The sequence below is a fragment of the Hylobates moloch genome, unplaced genomic scaffold, assembly GCF_009828535.3.
Source record: "Hylobates moloch isolate HMO894 unplaced genomic scaffold, HMol_V3 SCAFFOLD_4, whole genome shotgun sequence".
NCBI lineage: Eukaryota > Metazoa > Chordata > Mammalia > Primates > Hylobatidae > Hylobates > Hylobates moloch.
The window spans coordinates 172,842,198-172,867,554 of record NW_026652279.1 but is presented as its reverse complement, the minus strand read 5'-3'; the positions used below and the strand labels follow the sequence as shown (position 1 = coordinate 172,867,554).

The 25,357-nt window shown below is 45.9% G+C and overlaps 1 protein-coding gene and 1 non-coding gene across 2 annotated transcripts in view; both read right to left on the bottom strand.

Annotated features, from left to right (window-relative positions):
- Positions 1-25,357, bottom strand: part of LOC131383374 (uncharacterized) — a 239,730-nt gene that overhangs the window by 44,336 nt on the left and 170,037 nt on the right. The window lies entirely within an intron of this gene.
- On the bottom strand, positions 7,996-8,056 carry LOC116467685 (small nucleolar RNA SNORD44). Its single transcript, XR_004247891.1, has one exon. It is a non-coding gene; the product is annotated as a small nucleolar RNA SNORD44 (small nucleolar RNA).

Genomic DNA, 25,357 nt, shown 5'->3' with positions numbered 1-25,357 from the left:
CTCTCTCATTAGCCCTCAAATGGAAAAGGCATCACTCACAAGAGGAGACAAGTCATAGGGAATTTCTATATGAAAAGAAATAAAGTGAAATCAGAGATGCTTTTTCTTACAGGCCATCCCTGTTATTGCAAATTAGATTAGCTACACAGGCTTCAATATAAACATGACACGAGGTTCACACGAGTGAAAGGACCATCCACTCCAATCTCTGCTTTCATCGAAGCGTCTCACATAAATTACATCTTGTCCTTTAATACACTTTTCAATGAGATTAAAACATCACTTTGACACAATTTCAAGCCCTTTCAGTTGCATGGGTTGCTTACTTCAGAAAACAGCAAATGGGGAAAGTGGTTCTGTTTAAATCTTCAGGCTGTGGGATGGGGCTTTAACGCAGCGCCAGTGCCCTGCACGCTGAGCTAATAGAGGGCCTCTTGGCCCCATTTGAATGCCATTTATCTTACCTAGAAGAGACAGAAACCAGCTGTCCTGTGAGCAGAAATCAGATTTCCCTCAGGTTGGGTGGAGGCCTGTGACTACCTGGGCACAGGGCCTCTTTGGAAAGCACATTTATATTAGACAGGGCAGCATCCTTCAGACAGGGCAGCATCCTTCGGACAGGGGGAACGCGAATGGCCTGCGCCGACCCTGAAAGGGTTAGATACCTCACAGGACAGACACTAGCTTTGGGGAGAGAGTGCCACCTAAATGAGATAGAGGGAGGTTTGGCAGATCAGGCAGGGAAAGAGCCCTGTTTTGGATGGTGCTTGACCCTAAATCTCAACTTAGGGGCAGTGAGAAAAGGTGGGCAAACATAGGTGAGTTTTCTGCTAAACCAGCTAAAGGGAGATTTGAACCTCTTCTTGCCAGCAGAAACACGCCACTCTGACTCCCCAGGGGCCACCTGTCCCTTTATGGGCTGACTCCTTCTGGACCGGCTCCCATGGCTCTGGGGAGTGGAGGAGCCCCACCCAGACAAAGGACCCCATCAGGCAGCAGTGGAGGGGTGCGTGGGTTTCAGGGTAGGGGTTCTATGCATTTTCATTATTTTCAGCTATTTACAATTATGCTCAATGCTCAGAACACACAAGCAGATTTGCTTCTGGAGTAGAGGCTGGTTACAGCCTGCCTTCTCAGGTGATGTATCCTCTGCCATCAGGCAGGTAGGCACAGGAAGGCCCCCCACCTGGAGCCTCTTCCCTCAGACCCAGCACAGCCAAGGCAAGGTTCTCGGGGCCTCCTCTTCCTTGCGGGGAGGGAGACTAGGACCAGCAAGTCCAGCCGCCCAGATGCCAGCCCCCTCCCTTCCATCCCAACCCCTTTCCCTCTGCCTCCCGTGGCAGCCTCCCTACAGGGCTCCATCCGTTTCCATGACAGTGATAACAAGATCCTAGCACTAGGCCATCTGAAGGCTCTCTGTTCATCCTCACAGGTACGCATGACATCTCCTGTGTGCCTGCCTGCTCCAGCCCTGCCACCTGGACTGCCTCGCATCCGAGAGAGGCGCTAGCAGGGGAAGAAGCCTGGTAGGGCCCAGGGGATGTGGGTGGCAACGGAATTGCTTTCCTCCTGGTTCCCTGTTTAACCACCCTTCCAAACCAGGCGGAGCTCCTCCGGGGACACGCGCCAGTTGTTGGAGGCTTCCCCCTCTGCTGCGGGCGTTCTCTGCATGCCAGGCCCTAGGTGCAGGGTAGGAGGCCGGGGTAACAGGACCATTGTCCTGGGTGGGGAACGGAGCAGGACTCCTCTTTCCACCCCAGCGGGAGGGAAAAGCTGCCCTCCCATCGGCCTGGGCAGCCCCGCTGTCCGCCGCTGCGGTGACAGGGAGTTTTGGGGATCTTCTGCGCCAACTGGGGTACCATCAGGGCAATTCCCCCAACCCCGCCTTTCACAAAGGAGCTTCCAGAACGCAGGCCCCACCGCACTCCAGGAAATCGATGTTATAAAGCGAGCTTTTAATGCGTTAGTTGACTGGCGGCCGCTATCGCGTTCAAACACCTGTTTCCTGCAAGGGGAGGCGGCCAGCCGGGTCCCTGCTCCGGTCGATGACTGCCAGGCCTGCCCCGCCCTGCCCATTGAGTCCAGCACCAGCCACCGCCGAAAATCCATTTCACCTTTGAAACTTCGTGACCTTTCCTCTCCACGGGAGGCTCAAACCCGCGGAAAGAGGGGGCGGAAGCGGGCGGCTCCGCGGCGCTGGTTGGGGAGACTCCCAGCTGCGCAGACCGAGAACCTAGGCACGCGCGGTGCTGCAAGAGGAGGCAAAGCGGGTGCGATTTCGCTGGAGGAGGGAGGACACGCGCACAGAGCTGTGCGCCCGGGCGGGGTTCACTCCTCCCAGGGCGGCCCGCTCGGTTCCCGCCTTGGGGCGCCCTCCTTTGGGCGTCGGATCCCACCTTGCGGCGGCGAGACTGAGGCGTGGGCCGCGCTGATGGGGCTCTCGGACAGGCTCCGGGAGCTCTGCGAGTCCAACGCTTGCGGCTCATTGATTTTTTTTTTTTCGGTAGCAGAATTAATACAGTCAAGCCCGTCGGTCAGTCACAGTTAAATTGATTCTTTGCCCAAAACACCTCTCACTAAATGGCACACGCTTCAACATGTTAATTTTTAAAACGTAATTTCAGCCCGCGGATTTAGTTCTCGGCGCGGCCGGGTGTGTACCGCGGAGAGCGCAGCCTGGCGCTGCCGAACGCGAGGGTGGGGGAGCCGCGAGGGGCGGGGAGGGGGCGCGGAGTTGTGGCGGACGCGAACCTCTCCCCGAAATCCACAGGCTCGACCTCCCTCCCCCTCCCCAAAAATGGCGACCCAGAGAGAAACAGTCTGGGTCCATTGGGCGGTGGCCAATCCCAAAAGCCGAGGATGGGGGAGGAGTGAACGCACTGATAAGAAAATGACAAATGTGCCCCACGGCGAGTCCGCTAGCCGTGGCCACCACATCTACCCACCTTTCCCGGGGCCCCAAAGCTGCGGAGACACCCCATCCTCCTTCACAGAAAGTAACCGTGGAGACACCGCGCCCCTCTCCCGAGAGCCTTTACCGCCCAGCTCCCCAGCCCCGGGCGGGCTGAAGCCCCCGCGTAAGTTCGAGGCACACTTACAGTTAGTTCCTCCTCCAGCTCCAGCGGGTCCCCAGGGCGGGTCTGGCACGGCCGCGCCCCTAACGCTCTGCCCACGGGCACCTCCCGGAGCCCCGACTCATTCCGGACTGGTGGCCAGCGTGCCCAGAGCGCCGCAGATCACGGATCCCGGTCCGGCCCGGCTCCGGCAGCGCCAGCCCCGTAGCCGCGGGCGCCGGTGCCACGCGCACGCACACACACGCGCACACTCACACGCGCACCCCCGCTAGCACACTCACTCGCACACGCGCCTCTCTCCTCGCCTCGCGCGCGCGCACACAGTGCAGGCGAGAGAGACAAGAAAATGAAATTTATTATTGATAGAAAAGACTTTAAAGACAATTTCAAGTTATTGTTTCTCTCTGGAAAAAGGAGATCCCTCCACATAATGAAACGCCTTTTGTGTGGCGCGGAACAATACCAAACAAGTATTCTAATAAATAGCCACTTTTTTGTTCCTACTCGACAGTGAATAGAATCGAGCAGTTGGTTTGCGAGCAGCTGGGACGCCGTTTTGAGCTGGGAGGTGGAGCCGCGTCTCCAGTCCTCCTCTCGCCGCTCCCCAGTCCCCTCTCCCTTGTGTCCCCTCCTGCTCCCCGCTCCTCTCCCCATTCGCTCGCTCTCGCCTCCCGCCGCGGGTCCTCCTCCCGCGCCCCCGCCCCCGCGTTTCGGCCTGGCCTGCGGGATTCGGGCCGAGGCTACTGCAGGGACGGGGCACCCCTCCTGCTCCCCTGCGCCTCCGTCCCGAGGGACTCGGAAGTCCAACCCCCGCCCCCCCCAAAAAAATAGTTGTCAATTCTGTCATCACAGAGGGCTGCCTATTTTCGCCTGGAACTACTACCCGGGCCTTTTCTAACCCCCGGGTGGGAGGATGTCACCCCCCTCCTGTCCCGTGTCCACCCGGTCCTTCCCTGGGATTTTCCGCGCCGCGCCCCCACTCCCACCCGCGCCGGTCCCCGCGCTGGGCTCTCTTCTCCCGCGGACAGCGCCTCGGCTTTGTTGGCTTGCAGCGGGGACACCGTGGCCGTGGGCGCCGCCGCGCCAGGCCTCCCCTGGTAGCAGCTCGGGCTCCCCTCCCCTTTTTTAATATTGCTCTGTGACAGGCTCCTGAATTCGCCCCTATCCCCACACTAGTGCCCTCACGACTAACGGCAGCTGCTGAACGAAGCAGTGTCTAAGGATTAGTGTTGTGGACACAAAGCTCTCCAGGTAAACGTCCCTCGGCCAGGCGGCCCCGCATTCCAGGCGCGCACTGCGGGAGGGGAGGCCTGCGGGGCTGTGCGGGGCTCCGGGGTGGTGCGGCCGCCCCTGCCTGGGTCGCGGAATCTCACGGCGCGCTGTCACTCCCTCTGCAGGCGGAGCCCCAGCCTTGCCTCGGAGGACCTCGTTGCCTGCCCTCCCTAGCGCAGGACTAGCCCACGCAGAGCCGAAGGCGGAGGAGGAAATGTGTTCTGTGAGGCTCCTGCGCTGGAGCCACACTTGTTTCTCGGGGTCTGGGTCTCTGTCTCCACCCTCCCTCTCTGCCTCCTCCCCACAGTTGAGTGAGGCTGTCAGCACTTCGGACTTAAGACCACCACCCTTGAGACTCCTTGCAAATGTATCACAAGCAAACTCACTCCCTTTTTGAAAATGACGACCCCACGTTTGCCCAGAGGATTTGTGAGCCCCTCACACCCAAGGCAATATGTTTATCAACATAAACAAAAAAAAGGACGCACAAGTCCAGCACAGTTGAAAGACAGTAAGGGCGTGCCAGCCCTCAGTGTCGGTGCGAGGCGCGCGGACCCACGCACACATCTCCCCCGGACAAACGCAGGGTAATTTTGTTTCCATTGTCCGCAGCTGCAGTTTGCAGGAGATCGTTGTCTGTCTGGCTCTAATCTCGGAGACAAAAACCCCACATGACTTCACTCGATGGATCTTAATCTAGAGAAACACTATGTCATTTGCAAATTATTTCTTAATCGGACTAAGCTATTTAGAAGTGCGAGTGGAGGAGTGAGTGTTTTGGAAGCCGCCAGAGCTCAGATGTTGACTAGGAACACTCTTCCTAGCACTCGTTTTCCCCCAAAGGCACTTTGGTCTAAGTGTCAAAAGCAAAATTAAGCAGGTACATTTCTTTACTTGGGGATTTTTTTTTTTTAAATTTACTTTTGAGAAACTGTATTCCCTTGGAGTTTAAGGCAATTTAGTTCAGTCCTCCAAGATGCTGGTAACAAGAGGAAGTTGGTCCTTGACATCTTTAAAAAACCGGGTTTGTGCAGGAATTTCGTGGCGGGAAACGCGGAGACACGTTGGAATTGGACCCATTCCAGCAGGCTCCTTGAAAGCTTTTTCCTTTTGTATGGAAAATGGAAACATTTTGGAATCCAGATTTAAAACTTTGACTTATATTTTACATGTTAAGTCGCTGAAAGATTGGGTACAACACTGCATAAACCTTCAAAACCTGCAAATATTTGAATGGTTTTTGTAAGCGGAGCAGCTGCCAGTCAGCTGGCTTTGACAGGCTGCCACAATTTTGTCACTTAATAGCGGGTGTTAGGCTAAGTGCAAAACACTCTGGCAAACAGATGTCAAACCCGTATCAATGGGGGTTGTGAAGTGGAGTTTTAACCCACATCAGGGTCTCGCGCACGGAGCCAGTGTGTACACGGTACACAGCGCAGCGAAGACGAGCGCTCCTAAACGTAGTGGCCTCGCCCGGGGCGCTGGAGACGCGACCCTGAAATTCTGTAAAACCGAGGCTGCTCGTCTCCCGCCGAGGCAGAGGAGAAGCAGGGCCAAGGAGCCTTGCAGGGCATGGGGGTATGGACCCAGGTAGCCGCCTCCAGCCCCGCTGCCGCCCTGCATCCCGACCCGCTTCGCCCGCAGAAGGTGGCAGTTCTTTGCCCAGGCTGGCGCGCAGCGGCAGGTCCCAAGCGCGGCCCCGCGCCTCCCTCCTCCCGGCTTGCTGTGGGCGCTGCCCCCTTGTCTACCGAACTCGGCCCCCGGCAGCAAGCCTCTCCTGCGGCCTCAGTGGTGAGAAGGCGGAGGCTACAAATAAAAAGACTCTCTGTCGGAGCAGAGCTGGCAACCACGGCCGAGGTCACCCAGGTGTCTGCGGCCGCGCCAGACCCCGCCAGGCCCAGAGCCAAGTGCAGAGCGTGGCGGCACCGGCGCTTTATTCCCTTTGCCCGCAGCCGGCCGTCTGGGTGGAAATTGGCTTTTGCTAGTGGTTTGCAGGAGGAAGTGGCCCAGGAGCGCGGGGTCCTTGCGCGGCGAGGCGGGGAGGGCGGACGCTCAGAAGACCGTCTTCTTTGTTTAGGCACCGGAGGCGGCCCCTGGGGCACTGCCCTCCCTCTCCCAGGCAAGGGTCCTCCCCGAAGGCCTGATCTGCCCCTTTCGCCTGAAGGACTGGAACTCTTAAGGGCAGCGGCGTCAAAAAAATGACCCCCACCCCCTGCGGCTCGCGGGATCCTGCGGCCTTTGTGTTTCTCGTGCTGAGAACTATTTATGCCCGCGCGTGGCTGCTGGGTGAGGTCTCAAACATTCTGCTCTGCCGGCAAACCAGTGCCACGGGGGATTATTCTGCACGAAGAATATCTGTTCACTCACTCAGAGCTTCCGTCATCCTTGAAATGTCTTCCCAAATTTTCACCTCTTGATGATGTCTAACTTCGACACCAACCGCACATAGGAACAGGAGGCATCCCATGACTGACCCCACATCACAGCAGATCACTGGTTTTTCGATTTTCACAACGTGGATTGCATTTGACTTCGTGCTTAACTCACACTTCGCCTTTTCTTTGAATAACCATCATGCCAGCTCTTCATTTTGGGAACTTAAACTTGTGGCTGGAAAGCCAAAATGAAGCTTTGGATTTTACTACAAAATGCGATGAAAGGCAAATTTGTCCTTATGTAGATTAAAAGAATTCTCAGAGCTTTCTCTTGAGGACAGCGATTTCATTCTGCATTGCATATTCCTTCATGATAGATATTTGGCAACTGATTAGGAATCTTTAGGCTAGTATCTACTTTATAATGAACAGAAGTCAAAACACTAATTTTAATTTGCTTTACTATAAGCTCAGCCCGAGACCATTTGTGTGTCCCATGAATGCACACACAGTTAATAAGGGCTTATTTGTTTCTTATAATAAGAAATAAGATGTTTGTGTCTTATATTTTCATTGATGGAATACAATGAAAGCATAATTTAATGCCTCCCAAACCCTCTTAAAAATATACAGAACAAATATTCTCCTGCCAAGGGGGGGGGGGTGCCGTTGTAAAAATAACTAAAGCTTCTCTCTGCCATTGATTTTAATTATATTTTAATGGAAAATCAGATGTTTAAAAGCAGTTTCCACAGGTCTATAGGATTCATTAATTCTAAATGTACAGAAAAGAAATGTATTTTCACCTTCCGGCTAAAGTTCACTATTTTCCCACGTAAAAGTATCTAACCACAGAATTTTGCTTCGTCTCCTACCGAGGTGCATGTGCCGTTCAGGAAGGTGGGAGTTGACTGGGACAGGTGTCAACTCCAGCAAGCATCCCTGCCCGGGCCCGTGCAATGCACTGGATGTCTAATTTCAGCTGTGCGGTGGAACTGGGCCTCGGTCTTTTGAGGGAGGGTCAGGGAACACTTGCTCAGGGCAGATGTGCAGTGCGGATGTGGTGGAGGAACCTCGAGATTTCAGTGTTGAATTGTGGGGTGCAGCTGTGCAACCCCGGGAGGGTTGGGCCTCATGATGGGGGAGCTTGAAGGATGAAGAGGATGCAGGTAGAAGGATGATGCCCTCATTACATGTGATTCCAGGGGTGAAATAATTTTCCAAAATCATCATTTGTAGTGGAGGGTTTTTGTTTTTTGTTTTTGTTTGTTTGAAATCAGCTAAAGCCAAATATGACCTTCACATTCAGGCACCATTTGCTTATCATCACCCAGGGCAGTGGCTTTCACGTTGTTGGAATTGCCTTCATCAAAAAAATTATATAACTGGAGATTCTGCTTACCCATTCTTTATTAGAGGCAGTAATTTCACTATCACGGTAATATTTTAATATTTTTCTATGCAGTTTATCCAAGGACTTAAGCTGAACCAACTGATGAGCCATAAAACAATGAATTTCACTGGTTTGTTGAATTTCTGTACTTATGTTTAACTGAACACAAGCTTCGCTCTCATCTTCTCCTGCCCCGTTCTTTTTTCTCAACAAACACTCAACCTCTGTAGTAAGCCAGATGCAATTAGAATGGAATGTACAAATTGTTGAATAGGAATACAATTGGTATATCAAAATCTCTGAATCGGAGCTGACCAGGGTCAATATTTCACTTGATTCCAGTCCTTGAATATAGAAGCACAGCTGCAATTATTGAAAGACTTCACCGAGGAGTTAGATATTGTCAATGGGGTGAGTTTGAGTAATTGTCATTCAAAAGAGGAAGAGTCTGCTGATATGTATGTGTATAATATTGTAATAATGTTATATGCTATAAAAATAAAAATAACCCATGTTATATAGGAAGAAAGGGCCTTCTCAGTCATTAATTAATTCACAATAAAAACAAATTTCACTTGAAAAGTTAAAACAATTGTAACATTTCTAGTATTTGTTGACTATGCTAATTCATAGGTGATATGCACATGAGTAGGTTGAGCCAGACTTTCCAGCCTTTAGTCATCAGTCTTTGGAGGCAAGGTCATAGCTTCGTGACCTGCAGTTGCCTGGAGCACTGGTTGGTGACTTCTCTAATCCTCAATTTTCTAATCCATAAAGTGGAGATATTAAATCCTACATGGTAGGATTATTATGACAACTGAACGATGTCATGAATGTAAAAGCACCTGGACCTGGCACTCAAACCATCACTGGAACACTCTAATTTTTTTCACTTGGTCTTCTTGGCAGACCCACTCACATGGATTCCCTGTCTCAAGGGATGATGGAGAGAGTGAGGTCAGGGCAAGAAACACCTTACTTTCTTAGGGAAAACCCCAAAAGTGTGTCCAGTGTGGTGCATGCTGTGCATCCAGCATCGCCTCCTAGCCAGAGGTCTTTGTCTGCAGCACCTTAGACCCTGACCTATGTTGACATTTCAATGTTCTCTTCCTAGTGCTCCTTTCTCAGAAGTCCTTAAACATCTCCAGTCACTAACTAAAATTCGACACTCTGTCATGTTCTGTCACATGTAACCCAACTGGCCTTTGTGGGAACAGTGGGCATATCTAAAATTCTTATTGCTTTTGCTCATAAAGGCTTATTTATGGACCAGAATTAAAATGCAATTGGAATACACATTTCCTATTTCATAAACTACAGGATTTGGAGGTCTTACCCCTTACTTGCTTGGGGAGTTTTTAAAATTTTGGACCTTCATTCATTTCTTCATTCGTTCATTCCTTTCATTCATTCATTCATTTCAGAAACATTTCCCAGTATCCTCCTATGTGCCAGGCACTGCACTGGGCCTGGGGATGTAAAGGTGATGGAAAGTAGGTTGCGTCTTTGTCCTCACAGAACGTGGGTGAAGCCTCGCTGGTGGAATTTGGCTGGTTACTTTCCTGGGCTGGCCCCTCTCTGCCTTTCTCTGATGCTCTTTCTTTCCATCTGTCACGCACTTCTTAAAGCTTTTTTTGCCTTTTGCTTTTATTTTTATTTCTGGTGAGGAGTTTTTCCCCTTCTTTCCTGTTGGGTCTATGATCATGGAGCTACAATAAAGATTCCTTGGTAGTAAAAGTTGATGAAGCTTTTTTTTTTCTGGCTTTGATTCTGCATGATGCTAAAGCCTCTGAATAATTCAGTCTACATTTCACTACACTGGTGCTTGTTGAGCCTGATGTAGCCAAATGTCTGGGCATGACTCTGGGCAGCTGCTTCGCTCTTCCAGGACCCCAATTTTCCAAGCTCAAAAATAAGGCAGCCAAACTCAATGGGTTCTGAATCCACCTTTCGAATCTAATGCTTCATGGTTCTAAAATTAAATAATGGAATATTTCGTCATGGTTTAGACCCCCAGGGTCTAATTTCCTGATCTGTGAAGTGGGTATAAAAATGTGTTAGCCTCCCAGGAACATTAGTGTTCTGAGAGGAATCCAGAAGCTTCTAAACATGTCAAATGCTTATTATTATAGATAAGTTTTATTCTTTTTCATGTCAATGGGGCAATAAGGCACAAGATGAGAGGGAGTCCAATGATAGCCCTGTTAAGACAAGTGCTTCCTGCTATTTACATTTTGCAGCTCTGGCAGAGTACTGGGTATTAGGAACTCAAAGAGTGATTTCATAAAGAAAAAAAAAGTGTAGTTTATACCAAAATGGAATAAACCCCCTTTTGAGTAACAACAATCTGCATAAATGCTTTAAGAAAGCCTATAATTATGATAAAAATGTTGCTCAAAGTTAAAATTATGAAGCAATCAAGATTTATAAACAGTCTCTCATCGACTTTTAATCATTCTTTCTTTTTTATATACAAACTGTACACAATATATGCTTGTAATATATCATGCTATACATTTTATTTTCAGTAATTTAGCCGAGCAAAATATATGTGAGGTGACATTGAGAAACTAGGTTATATATGCACGTGATTATGGGCATGTAGCTGCTTCCAGTGTGCACACACGCATGCACACACACACACACACACAGTGATAGCTATGCATCTTTTTTGGTATCTTACACAGAAAAGATGCATGCTTTTACTGTATCAGAATCTCTTTAAAACTTTAATTAGTATAGCTCTTTTGGCAATATTTTGGAAAAGTATGACATGCATACGAGTATTAATACCCTTTTGCCAGAAAATTTTAATTACTGGATGACTGAGGGCAAAATTGACCAGATTGATCAATATTTGTCTATATTGGGCAAAAATTGCCTCAGTTGAGTAGCGGGAAATAAACAATATGGTGGCCATATGAAGGGCTGACCTAGAATATGAGTTTGTAAGTGCTGTGTTTGGAACTTTCTGTTGAATGACTGTAAAATGTTCAAGCTTAAATTGAAGAGGTTAACATAAGGAGACCCTGATAGCAATAGACACTTGTTAATTGGCAGGTTTATGTCAGGGATCCAAAAACAATTCTAGAAAGTTTCAGTAATTGCATGAATGTGGTACCTGGCATCTAGAACTCCTTCCCTGTAGGCCATCCTTTTCTGCTAATGTCAACTTCACGTTTGTTATAATACCCTCTAGCATACTAGCCCAATCCACCTAATTCTAGCTTCTTCACTCAGTTGGTCCTAGCTACATAAAATGAAACATATTAGAGGCCAAAGAACTAAGTCGTAGGTTTAAAATGACTTTTTAGGTAAGATTTTATCATCTGAAGATTTGAAAGAGAAAGATTAACTATTGAAACTCTATTGCCTCAACAAATAGCGACCTAGGATACATTGATTCTTCTCAGGCAAAGATCCTCAGCTGGCTCTGTGTTCTCTCAAAGGCGTATTCCTTCTCTCCTGAAGGCTCACCCATGAGAGCTGTATCAGCACCTGCTGAAATTTTGGCTCCTACTCATAAGAATACATTTCTGAACTTGATCTTGTTGCTGGAAATGTCTCCGTGGAATTCCATTTCGCCGCAGGTATAACCTCAGATCTTCCAAGGTCTGCTGGCTTTCCAACCTCATCTTCAGCTTCTGTTTCCAGCCCAAGGACACTCCGTTCACTCCTGCTGTAGGGCCTCCTTGCCATCTGCTCTTTGTGCAGGTCCCCTGTGCGCATTCATCTCTCCAAATTCTCCCCTCAGCCTTTCATCCAGCCCACTCATCTCCCAAGCCACATGTTTAAAGAGGCTTCCTCCCCCATCTACGTTAGGGTGCTCAGTTGTATTTTCTCACTGCACTCTCTACTTTCAGCACACAATATCCATCATAAATTAACTGCAGATTTAGATTTGTGGTTATTTGTTTCATGTCTATTTTTTCCCATGGACTGTCTACTCCATGAGGGCAGGGCTCATCACATTTGGCCCATACTGTGCCTAGTGCCCAGCACATTGAATATGCTCAATAAATACTTGTTTGATGCATGCAGATCAGCAATGATGGGTGGCTGTCTATGGTGGAGAAACTGGTATTGAAGTAGTGCCCAGCAATAAGCAACTGTAAAACCTGACAAAATCTATGAGGCAACTGTTTTCCAGTGGTGGGCAACAGGTGTTCCCTAAGGACCTGTGAACGAAGGAAAATTCTGGAAATTCTGCCCTGGTCTCTGCCTGTGAACAATTTCCTGGCCATGGCCAGGAGGCTGGAACCCAGGGAGAGTATGGTGGTCACTCTGAGTTGGGAAAGCAGAGGTCAAAGTTTGAAGTACCTGAAGCAGCTGGAATCCATAGGGTCTAAGAGTAGAGAGCAGAGAGCCAAGTAACAAGATGGTCTGTGGCTGAGGGCTGGGCTCCCCACGAACAAGGCAGAAATAACCAAGGCTTATCGAAAGAAGCTCGCAGGGGATTGAGAGTTAAGCAGAAAAACGGGAGGTTGAGCAGTGGAGTGCTGCCAGAGTTCCAGTCCTGCCAGGGTGGAGAGATCTTAATGCCACTTTAACACCTGTGGCGTCCAGATGAGATGCCAGACAGACTGCTGTACGTGGTGGGATCAAATGCTAGTGTAAGACCACTCTAGTCCTGCCCTAACAAAACCTAATATCAAGCTCTGCAAAGACACACAAGGGATATAGAGGTTGAAAGGTAAGTCTGGCAAAGTTGGAGGGGCTTGGGAAGCACTTTGGGCTTCCAGAGATATGCTCACATTCACAGAGATCATTCAGCGATTGAACTAGCTGCTGTCCTAAGAGTCAATAACAGAAAAAGGAAGGTACCAAAATCCAGAGTCTCTACAGCATTTTATCCACAAAATCAGTATCAGTGGAAAAAAATCACCAGACAACTGAGAAACAGGAAAATGAGATTCATAGTCAAGAGAAAAAGCAGTCAAAAGAAACCAGTCCTGGGATGGCTCAGATGTTGCACTTAGCAAAGATCCTAAAGCAGCTTTTACAACATGGTCAAAGAATTGAAGGAAAATATAGTCTTAACAAGCAAACAGATTGAGAATCTTAGCAACAAAATGGAAATGATAAAGAACCAAATGGAATTTAAGAATCTTAAAAGTATAATAACTGCAACGAAAAATTCACTAGATAGGCTTGATGGCAGGTAGGGAATATCAGGAGGAAGAGTTGTTAATTTGAAGACATCAGCAGATGTCATCCAGTAAGAACAGAGAGAAAGCTAGAAGGAAAAGGGGTGGAGCCTCAGGGACCTGTGGATAATATTAAATGGCCTAACATGCATGGAATTGGAGGCCCAGAGGAGAAGCAAGTGATATTGGGCATCACCTTTTTGTTTTTTTGGCTGGATATGCCAAATAATGACCAGATACTTGCCTAAGTTGATGAAAAACATAACGTTCATATCCAAGAATCTAATCAAACTCTAAGCAGGAGTATGCAAAATAAAAAGACAACCATACCTAGGCACATTGTAGTTAAACAGATGAAAAAAAGATAAGGGAAAAATCCACACATACAGGGGTCTATGTGGACCCCTGTACAAAATACAAGGAGGCCAGAAACAATGGAAGGGCATTTTTACAGTGATGAAAGAAAAACCCCACAAATCTGTCAAGCCACAGCAATTCTGTATGAAACAAAAACCTCCTTCAAAGAAAAGCTGAAAAAAGACCTTTTAACATCAGTGAAGGCTGACGGTATTCCTAGCAGAGGCCTGCCTTACCAAAATTCTGAAGGAAGCCCATCAGGATTATGGGTGCTGGGGAAGAAATGAAGAGCAGCAGACGTGGAGGAAGGTTGTTCTTCTTCCTGTAATTTACTTAAAAGAAAATTAAGTGTTTAAAAAGTAAGGCTCCCCTTTGGAATTAGTGTTGGCTTATCAGATGCCCGAGGATGTCAAATGCCACCACGTCCTTGGCTTCACTAATTAATTCCAGCAAACTGAATATTTACAGGTGAAGCAAAAATGAAAGACAGGGTGTGAAACAACACAAGGTTGAGAATGATAATGTTTTATCACAAAGCAAAGGGAAGCTCTGGGAGTCAGTGAACTTTCAGGATACCTTGCCAACCATGAATTGTTAACCCAATCTTCTCAAATTTCTTGATGAAATGCCTACTATCTTCCAGTCAGAAACTAGGTTATGTGGAGGAATTATTGAGTTCTTCAAAGATGTAATAAACATGCTGACTTCTCTGCATTATTAGGTTGTTTCTATGCCTATTTCTCAATCGTCCCGAGAGTCCTTGAATGCATTAAAGACAAGGGACAGAAATGTAGAGGGAGGAATCTGGCTCGTTTTTAAAATGGAGATTTGTTTGCAACATAACCTGAGTATTATCTTTCATATTGCTGCCCAAGGGCATTTGAAATAATTTCTTCTTAAAAGAGGTTCAGGGGAAAGTCTTTAGAGCTGGAGAGTTACTTGACTCTGGGCCTCTCCGTATAATGATAAAATAAAGATGCATTTCCTTTGAGAATTAGAAAAAATAGTAGCCAAACATTCACTCTAAGACTTATGTGGTTTTTCTTCCTCCCTTCCCGTTTTCTCTTCTCTCCTCGAGATAATTTACTATTTGTGGTTATATGCGTCCTCCATTTTAAATGAATTACAATCTGGAATGAAAGAAAGCATGTTTCATCCTGAAATTTAATACTTGAAAAAATGAAGTACTTACGTCATTTGAATAAATGTAGTATTGCCTGTGAAGACATCTAGTTTCTCATTCTATATATATATACATATATATAGAATATATATGTATATATGTATATATGTATGTATATATGTATATATGTATGTATATATGTATATATGTATGTATATATATGTATATATCGTTATTGTAAAGACATCATCATCAACATATACATATATACGTATATATGCATATATGTGTATATATGTATATATATGTGTGTGTATATATATATACATTTTTGCTACTTAACATTGGAGCACATTTTTGTTTTACCATCCTCATAGCCTTGGAGGTACAGCACATGCACACAGGTACACACGTGCACACACGAATACACACACAACATACATCACACATGTACACACATGCACACACACACATGCATGCACACATGTTCACACGTGCACACACGAATACACATACATGTACACATGCACACATATGTACACATGCATGCACATATGTACACACACATACACATGCATACACATACACACCCAGAACTCTTTCATCCTCTTTTAATGAGATCGACACTTACCAAGGTCTTTTACTTGAAGCCGTGTTCTCTACCTTTCTTCCTGCCCTCTATAAAATGCTCTCTTAAAAACTGAAATTCTTCGCATCAATAAAAGCATCTGAAAAAACGTGTTTTATGTGCCAGCTGGATAGTAATTTGCAGGGATAGAAAATATTGTTAAAAGGGCAATGCTGAACAAAACGTACATGTTATCTAACTTATGTAGACTTATGTTTGCTTATATTTAAAGAGATGATTGGCATATGGTTGAGCGTTCTTTTTTATTTGCACCATTACTGGATTTTTCTCATGTCTCCTTGATGTTATTCAAGGGCTGTCCATCCGAGCTTTGTATCTTGAAGATGACATACTCCATGACCTGTAGTGTGGTCCCCAGCAGGAGCTCCTGAGAAACGCTGAATCTTGGGCCCCACCCCATGCCCACAAGTCTGCATTCTAAAGGAATCCTGGGAGGTGTTCCCCCAAAGCATAGGTCGACAGATTTTTCTACTAGGTTGATGTTTACGCAGATGGCTTTAGAGAAAAACAATATTTGTACTTCTTTGTGGCAGGCTTATGCAATGAATCCCCAGAGAAGTGAATAAGAATTTGTAATTACTGTTTTGATACTTTTCTGGAATGTGTGTTTATATGCAGTGTTTTACACAAAAAAGATTGTTTTATATTTTACAATAACGATAAAAATGCATTATGGTGTTTCTCCAAGTCCACTATCTAAGACAATTCATGAGATATTTTAGGGTCACACTACTTTAAATGCTAGTTTAGCATGTGAGTACTTATTTAATGTCTGGTTACTGATTACCATCCCATGCTGTTTGTCCTTGCTAAAATATAAGCTAGTTTTACTGATTTTAAAAAATGTAAACTTGCTCTCAATCCTATGTACTTCCTAAAATAATTGGACATTTGGGTTATAACTCTCCTGTCATTTTAACATTGAGGAAAGTGAAGGAGAATTGAAATAAAGTAAATATCCATGGAATGCTGGTATGGGTTGGGAAGCAGGGACTTGGGTGTACAGCTGAAGACTAGAAACAGCCTCTAAATTAATGTTACCTCTCTCCTCTCTGGATTTCTTAGGCCATTATTTACAAGGTGTCAAATTTTATGGTTGAAGTAATTTGTATGAACTGTGCAGTGAAAGCACATTTTATCCATTGATTTCCTGGCAGTTCGTGGTTGCCACTCATCTCCTGAAGAACACTTTCTTCTTTCACAAAGCATAGATTAAAATATCAGTCTTCAATCTTGTCTCTAATGCAGAGATAGAGAGAGCAGGTTTTGAGGTTTCATACTGCTACTCCTCCCAGAGAGCTACAAAAGCAAATAAAAATCTTCCCTACAGGAAGGTGATGATATCCCAGGCCTCAAATTATATGTTCAAAAATTTAAAAAATTACTGTGCCAGTAGATAGTGGAAGATGGCCAGACACAAGGAGACCAAACACCATTAAATGAGATGAAACAGAAATAAGAGACTCCAAAAACAGAACTACAGTGACTCCAGACACTGAAGCCAATAGATGAGGTATGCATTATATTTAGTATGTAACAAGAGATTAAGCAAAGCTCTAAAAAAATGGTCAGGGAATTGGAAATCCCAAAAGTAAAATAGAAATTTTTAAAAACTCTGAAGAAAAAAATAACTCAATTAAGAAGTCACTGGATAGATTTAAGATCAGATTAGATACAGCTAAAGAGAGAATTTGTGAACTGGGAGATTGTTCAAGAGTAAACCTAAAAATCATCATGGAGAGATGAAAAATGAAAACCTCAGAAGCAAAAGTAAGAGACATAGAATATACAGTGTGAAAGTCCAACAAATGCTTAAGTCTTAAAAAGAGAAGAGAACAAGAATGGAGAAGGAAACATAGTTGAAAAGATAATGGCTGATAATTTTCCAGAACTAATACAGAAAACTGAAATACAGATTCAAGAAACCTGGTATGTCCCAAGTGGGATAAATGAAAGGAAACTCATAGCTGGGTACATTAGAGTGAAACTGCAGAAAACCAAAGGCAGATGAGACTTATAAGCAGCCAGTGACGGCAGGCAGACTACCTTTAGGAACAGTGCCTTCCCCAGCTGGCTTTCAAACAAAAGTAGACACAAGAAAATCGTGGAGTGATGCTTTCAGGCAGGGCTGGGGCGAGGGCAGGAGATGAGGAGCCTGCCTCTGGTGCACAATTTAAGGAGATGCCACAACACTGAGTCATCAGGATGAGGAGTAGCTCTTGACTGTGCTGGAAGAGCCTGCAGATGTCGCCTTTACTCCCAGCGTCAGGGGAAGTAGCTGTTTCAGGAGTTTTGAAGCAATAATATGGTTAATCAAATATGAAAACCCTTTTAGCCCAGGAATTTTGCATGTTTTTTAACCAACCTTAACAAAAATTTGTGAAAGAGCAGAGAAAAGAAAAAAAAAAACCAACTCTACCACCTTAAATAATCATTTTTATATGACCCTCCTGATCTTTGTTTGTATGGATGTGGTTTTCCATAGTTGTACAATTGGGCCTGGAAAGCTCCATCCATGTGTCCCTGTCCAGCTGGGAGGTGGGACAGCTCCTTTCCCTGCTCCTGGGAGGGACTATGACAGCATGGGGTGTCAGTTTCCCAGGGCTGCTATCACAAAGTCCCACAACTGCTGGCTTCAAACAATAGAAATTTGTTGTCTCACAGTCTGGAGGCCAGACGTCTGAAATAAGGTGTCCACAGGGCTGTGCCTCTCTGGGACTCCGGGCAGGGTCCTCCCTTGCCCTTCCCAGCCTCTGGCAGCAGCGGTCCAGCCTCTGTGTTTCGTGGCTGTGCTCTGGCCTCGGCCTCTGTCTGCACATGGCATCCCCTTATGTGTCTCTGTCTTCATCTCCTTTTGGGTCTTCTCTTCTTACAAGGACTCGGGCATATTGGATGTAGGGCCCTTCCTACTCCAGTGTGACCTCATTTTAACTAACTCCATCTGCAAAGGCCCTATTCCCAGTAAGCTCTCATTCTGAGGGGCTGGGGGCTAGACTTCCAAATGGCTTTTGGGGGACCCAGTGTGACCCATAGCAGATAGCAAAGCAGAGAAGGCAGCAGTTGACAGCCCTCAGCCTTCTCTAATCCTTGCAGACTCCAAGTGAGACCACTGGGGAGTCTTTCTCTGCTCACTTCAATATAACACCTTGTTGGGCTGGAGATTCTTTTTCACTGTTAAGCTGGATTCCAGTGGTTCATCTTCCTAGTAAATAAAAAAGTGTGCTAACTTCACAGAAAACAGTCCCAATCTCACGTTAATTCAATTCTTTGTTTTTCCAACAGCAAGTATTCTTCCTCCCAGCCCCCTGGCATCAGACTAAATTAACTACTTATGCTGTCTTAAGAGATCTAAGGACTCAGTCTGAGGAGGAGTCTTAACATGTTCCCAAGTAAATACCACAGATCTTTCTGAGAATGCAACTAGGAAAATCAGTGGTTTCACTGGTCTTAAAACAATTTGGTCTTTTAAAAAAGGTTTTAAAGGTATTAACATAGCCAAAGGTCAAGCTTCATTTCAACGAATAGTTGAGCCTCTTAGTGAGACAAAGCATGCTGTATGTTTCCATGCATATGCTGTAGTTTGTTTGAGATTTACCTTTTTTTGCATGAAAAAGTGAGCACTTGTCAATTACCCACTAGGAAAGTGTTGTGATAGAGAGGTTATTTTTCAATAATTGCCTGAATAAAAACCATTTTGCAACATGCCATTTCTGCTGCATGTGTGTCAACAGGCAGCACAGCTTGGCGAGGGACCTCCCCTCACTCCTGTCCCACCCGAAAACAGTGCAGTGCAGCATGGATTTGAATTCTCTAGGAAAGAAAATGCTAACTAAAGTTACAGCTGCTAATCTTTACCATACTCAGTCTCTATAAGGAATGCGATATTGCTTGCTTTTGCCCTGTGAGATTTTAGGTGTATGAAGATGAAAGAATAAATCAATTCTACTTTCAGTTTTCCTCCTCTGGGTAAATGTCACTACTGTGCACTGGGCTGAGACTTGTTTCTCTTCCTGCCCACCTCCCACCCCTCAACAGGACCTGGCAGCTCAATTCCTAGTTGAAGGAGCACAGGGCTGCAGGTGACTGGTGCCGGCCAGAGGCTTGAGCCCAACCTGTGGGCCGGGGCCACCATAAAATATGAGGGTGGGGCCACCAGCAAGTCCTGTCTTGGAAATCATGGAGGTGTGAGAATCATGGAACTGCAGCTTCCCATACATTTTGGAAGGGAAGCAACACATGCACCCAAACCTACTTTTGGTGGCTTCATTCTGCACCATAATTCTGTGATTGCTGTGGGTGCTGACGCAGTTTGTAGCTCCACATTCTCATGCTGATGCTCATACAGTTTCACCACTGCCCACAGCTGGAAAGCAGGGGCTTCTGGCACCAAGTGCTATGGGAATGATTTAACACAAGCACCAAATGTTGATGCCTAAGATTCATCTTGCTCAGTTTTATCCCTGTTTCTCTTCCATGAACACATTCATGTGGAATCCACCCAGATGGCATGAGGGTTTATTGAAAAATTTTTTATGAATCTGCTCCTTTTTATCACCACAAAACTGTATTTAAAGAAGATAAATTATTTTTCTTTGCATTCAACAACCCCAGCTTATCCCCCAAGTAATCAGAGAGTAATTCAAGGTGATCGAGGGTTTAGCCCTGAGCTTTCTGGATGAAGGAAATGTTCTGTGTCTGGTCTGTCCCCTGCTGTGGTCACTGGCCACACACGGCTGCAAAGCACTTGAGGTATGGTGAATGCAACAGAGGAAGTGCATTTTTAATTGTATTCAATTTACAGAGCTGCTACCTTGAACTTCGCAGGTGTAGACGCATTGAAGCTGGTGTGGTTGCTCATCTTCCTAACAGAGCTCCTTAGCAGGGAGAAATATATTTTAGATTTCCTTCAAATCAGTGTTTGAAACACCTGTAATAATTGTCATTCTCACGAAGGAAATTCATCCTATTTTACAGCAGAAACACAGGAAACAAGGAGTTATGGAGACTGGCTTAGGATGTAGGAGGATTAATTGATTTTTTTTTTTTTTGGTTGATGATTATAGATGTAAAAGTGACTCAGTTTCTTGTTAATTCCCCAGGTAGCTTTTACTGAGACCCTTGCTTGAAGTAGGAGATCCAGGCTCTGGAGATGGAGCCGGGAGAAATTATAACCTCATACACACAGAGCTTGCTCCATGCTCCCTCCAACTGGCTCCTGACTCCTGACGCCCACCCCGTCTAGAAAGCTCTTCCCTCCAACACACGACATGCGTGTGGCTCTTCCCTTTGCTCCTTGCGTCTCTGCTGGAATGCCCCTCATCTCAGAGCTGTCCCTGCCTAACCCCTGCTGTCACTCCCTACACCCGCCCTGATTTTCTAGAAAGCACAGATCACCATTGGACATTGGCACAAGGTGGCCTTACTTGCTACTGGTGTGTGGGGGTACATTTTGGCCAAGTGAAGCCCGAGACTCCTGCTCTGCAGCCAAGCAGAAGTGTTGAAGAGCCGCTGTACGAGATGTCTAAGGAAAGGGAGCCAAGTGGGAGGTGAAGCTGTCCTCTGGCTGAGAGAGATCACCGGGAGAGTTGAGAGCCACTGGGGGAGGAGCAATGAGGGGCACTGCATGGGTGTGCCCAGGATTTGGAGGTCAGGGAAGTGAGGGAGAACCTGCAAAGGAGACTGAGAAGGCAGAGAAGCAAGAGAGGGCGGGATCTTGGAAGCTGGTGAAGAAATAAGGATAACTTTGCCCACTCCTGACAGAGAAGTCGGACGGAGACAGAATTGGCCTTGGACTCAACTGTGTGGAGTCAATTCTGTGGACCTTGGCAAGTGCCGCTCAAGTGAGTGCTGGTGTGATCAGCAGAGAGCAGGAGGAGGCGAAGTGGAGACCTGGCACACGCCAGCCTGGAGGGCTTCGCTTAGATAGGGAGGAGGGAACTCCATTATTTATGAAAACGGACAGCCAGCACGCGCGATTCCATTTGCAACTGGGATGTCCATGACGACGGTGTGCTTTACTCACAACTGATAAGAATGTAGTTGACCCAGCGTATGTATGCAGGTTCATCCTAAATAAATGATTGCATTAGGAGTTCCAGGATTTTTGCCTTATTTAAAATATACGCTAATCACTGGTCAATATACATCTTTTCAAATAAATCTATTTGAACATAACAAAAAACCTTAGGATGGGAAAATAGCATCAGTAAGCCCAAATCTGAGTGATGCAGAGTGTGAAGGGGGCTGGAGAGACATTCCCATTTTTTTCTCCCAAAGTTACATTTAGATCCAGAAATAATTTTGCTTACTAAAAAAAGAAATCCCGGTGTGGAGCCAAGATGGCCGAATAGGAACAGCTCCAGTCTCCAGCTCCCAGCCCCAGCGACACAGAAAACGGGTGATTTCTGCATTTCTGCTTGAGGTACCGGTTTCATCTCACTAGGGAGTGCCTAACAGTGGGTGCAGGACAGTCGGTGAAGCGCACTGTGCACGAACTGAAGCAGGGCGAGGCATTGCCTCACTCGGAAAGTGCAAGGGGTCAGCGAGTTCCCTTTCCTAGTCAAAGAAAGGGGAAACAGACGGCACCTGGAATATCGGGTCAGTCCCATCCTAATACTGCGCTTTTCCAACGGGCCTGGAAAACGGCACACTAGGAGATTGTGTCCCGCACCTGGCTCGGAGGGTCCTATGCCCACGGAGTCTCGCTGATTGCTAGCACAGCAGTCTGAGATCAAGCTGCAAGGCGGCAGCGAGGCTGGGGGAGGGGCGCCCGCCATTGCCCAGGCTTGCTTAGGTAAACAAAGCAGCCAGGAAGCTGGAACTGGGTGGAGCCCACCACAGCTCAAGGAGGCCTGCCTGCCTCTGTAGGCTCCACCTCTGGGGGCAGGGCACAGACAAACAAAAACTCAGCAGGAACCTCCACAGACTTAAATGTCCCTGTCTGACTGACAGCTTTGAAGAGAGTAGTGGTTCTCCCAGCACACAGCTGGAGATCTGAGAACGGACAGACTGCCTCCTAAAGTGGGTCCCTCACCCCTGAGCAGCCTAACTGGGAGGCACCCCCCCAGTAGGGACAGACTGACACCTCATTCAGCCGGGTACTCCTCTGAGACAAAACTTTCAGAGGAACTATCAGACAGCTGAATTTGTGGTCTCACGAAAATCCGCTGTTCTGCAGCCACCGCTGCTGACACCCAGCCAGACAGGGTCTGGAGTGGACCTCTAGTAAACTCCAACAGACCTGCAGCTGAGGGTCCTGTCTGGTAGAAGGAAAACTAACAAACAGAAAGGACATCCACACCAAAAACCCATCTGTACATCACCATCATCAAAGACAAAAAGTAGATAAAACCACAAAGATGGGGAAAAAACAGAGCAAAAAACCTGGAAATTCTAAAACACAGAGCACCTCTCCTCCTCCAAAGGAACGCAGTTCCTCACCAGCAACGGAACAAAGTTGGATGGAGGATGACTTTGACGAGTTGAGAGAAGAAGGCTTCAGATGATCAAACTACTCTGAGCTACGAGAGGAAATTCAAAACAATAGCAAAGAAGTTAAAAACTTTGAAAAAAAATTAGAAGAATGAATAACTAGAATAACCAATGGAGAGAAGGGCTTAAAGGAGCTGACGGAGCTGAAAGCCAAGTTTCGAGAACTACGCGAAGATTGCAGAAGCCTCAGTAGCAGATGCGATCAACTGGAAGAAAGGGTATCGCTGATGGAAGATGAAATGAATGAAATGAAGCGAGAAGGGAAGTTTAGAGAAAAAAGAATAAAAAGAAATGAACAAAGCCTCCAAGAAATTTGGGACTATGTGAAAAGACCAAACCTATGTCTGATTGGTGTACCTGAAAATGATGGGGAGAATGGAACCAAGTTGGAAAACACTCTGCAAGATATTATACAGGAGAACTTCCCCAATCTAGCAAGGCAGGCCAACATTCAGATTCAGGAAATACAGAGAATACCACAAAGATACTCCTCGAGAAGAGCAACTCCAAGACACATAATTGTCAGATTCACCAAAGTTGAAATGAAGGAAAAAATGTTAAGGGCAGCCAGAGAGAAAGGTCGGGTTACCCACAAAGGGAAGCCCATCAGACTAACAGCTGATCTCTCAGCAGAAACTCTACAAGCCAGAAGAGAGTGGGGGCCGATATTCAACATTCTTAAAGAAAAGAATTTTCAACCCAGAATTTCCTATCCTGCCAAACTAAGCTTCATAAGTGAAGGAGAAATAAAATACTTTACAGACAAGCAAACGCTGAGTGATTTTGTCACCACCAGGCCTGCCCTAAAAGAGCTCCTGAAGGAAGCACTAAACATGGAAAGGAACAACCGGTACCAGCCACTGCAAACACATGCCAAATTGTAAAGACCATCGAGGCTAGGAAGAAACTGCAGCAACTAATGAGCAAAATAACCAACTAACATCATAATGACAGGATCAGATTCACACATAACAATATTAACGTTAAATGTAAATGGGCTAAATGCTCCAATCAAAAGACACAGACTGGCAAACTGGATAAGGAGTCAGGACCCATCAGTGTGCTGTATTCAGGAAACCCATCTCACGTGCAGAGACACACATAGACTCAAAATAAAGGGATGGAGGAAGATCTATCAAGCAAATGGAAAACAAAAAAAGGCAGGGGTTGCAATCCTAGTCTCTGATAAAATAGACTTTAAACCAACAAAGATCAAAAGAGACAAAGAAGGCCATTACATAATGGTAAAGGGATCAATTCAACAAGAAGAGCTAACTATCCTAAATATATATGCACCCAAAACAGGAGCACCCAGATTCATAAAGCAAGTCCTCAGTGACCTACAAAGGGACTTCAACTCCCACACAATAATAATGGGAGATTTTAACACCCCACTGTCAACATTAGACAGATCAACGAGACAGAAAGTTAACAAGGATATCCAGGAATTGAACTCAGCTCTATATAAAGTGGACCTAATAGACATCTACAGAACTCTCCACCCCAAGTCAACAGAATATACATTTTTTTCAGCACCACACCACACCTATTCCAAAATTGACCACATAGTTGGAAGTAAAGCTCTCCTCAGCAAATGTAAAAGAACAGAAATTATAACAAACTGTCTCTCAGACGACAGTGCAATCAAACTAGAACTCAGGATTAAGAAACTCACTCAAAACCGCTCAACTACATGGAAACTGAACAACCTGCTCCTGAATGACTATTGGGTACATAATGAAATGAAGGCAGAAATAAAGATGTTCTTTGAAACCAACGAGAACAAAGACACAACATACCAGAATCTCTGGGACACGTTCAAAGCAGTGTGTAGAGGGAAATTTATAGCACTAAATGCCCACAAGAGAAAGCAGGAAAGATCCAAAATTGACACCCTAACATCACAATTAAAAGAACTAGAAAAGCAAGAGCAAACACATTCAAAAGCTAGCAGAAGGCTAGAAATAACTAAAATCAGAGCAGAACTGAAGGAAATAGAGACACAAAAAACCCTTCAAAAAATTAATGAATCCAGGAGCTGGTTTTTTGAAAAGATCAACAAAATTGATAGACCGCTAGCAAGACTAATAAAGAAGAAAAGAGAGAAGAATCAAATAGATGCAATAAAAAACGAAAAAGGGGATATCACCACCGATCCCACAGAAATACAATCTACCATCAGAGAATACTACAAACACCTCTATGCAAATAAACTAGAAAATCTAGAAGAAATGGATAAATTCCTCGACAAACACACCCTCCCAAGACTAAACCAGGAAGAAGTTGAATCTCTGAATAGACCAATAACAGGTTCTGAAATTGTGGCAATAATCAATAGCTTACCAACCAAAAAGAGTCCAGGACCTGATGGATTCACAGCTGAATTCTACCAGAGGTACAAGGAGGAACTGGTACCATTCCTTCTGAAACTATTCCAATCGATAGAAAAAGAGGGAATCCTCCCTAACACATTTTA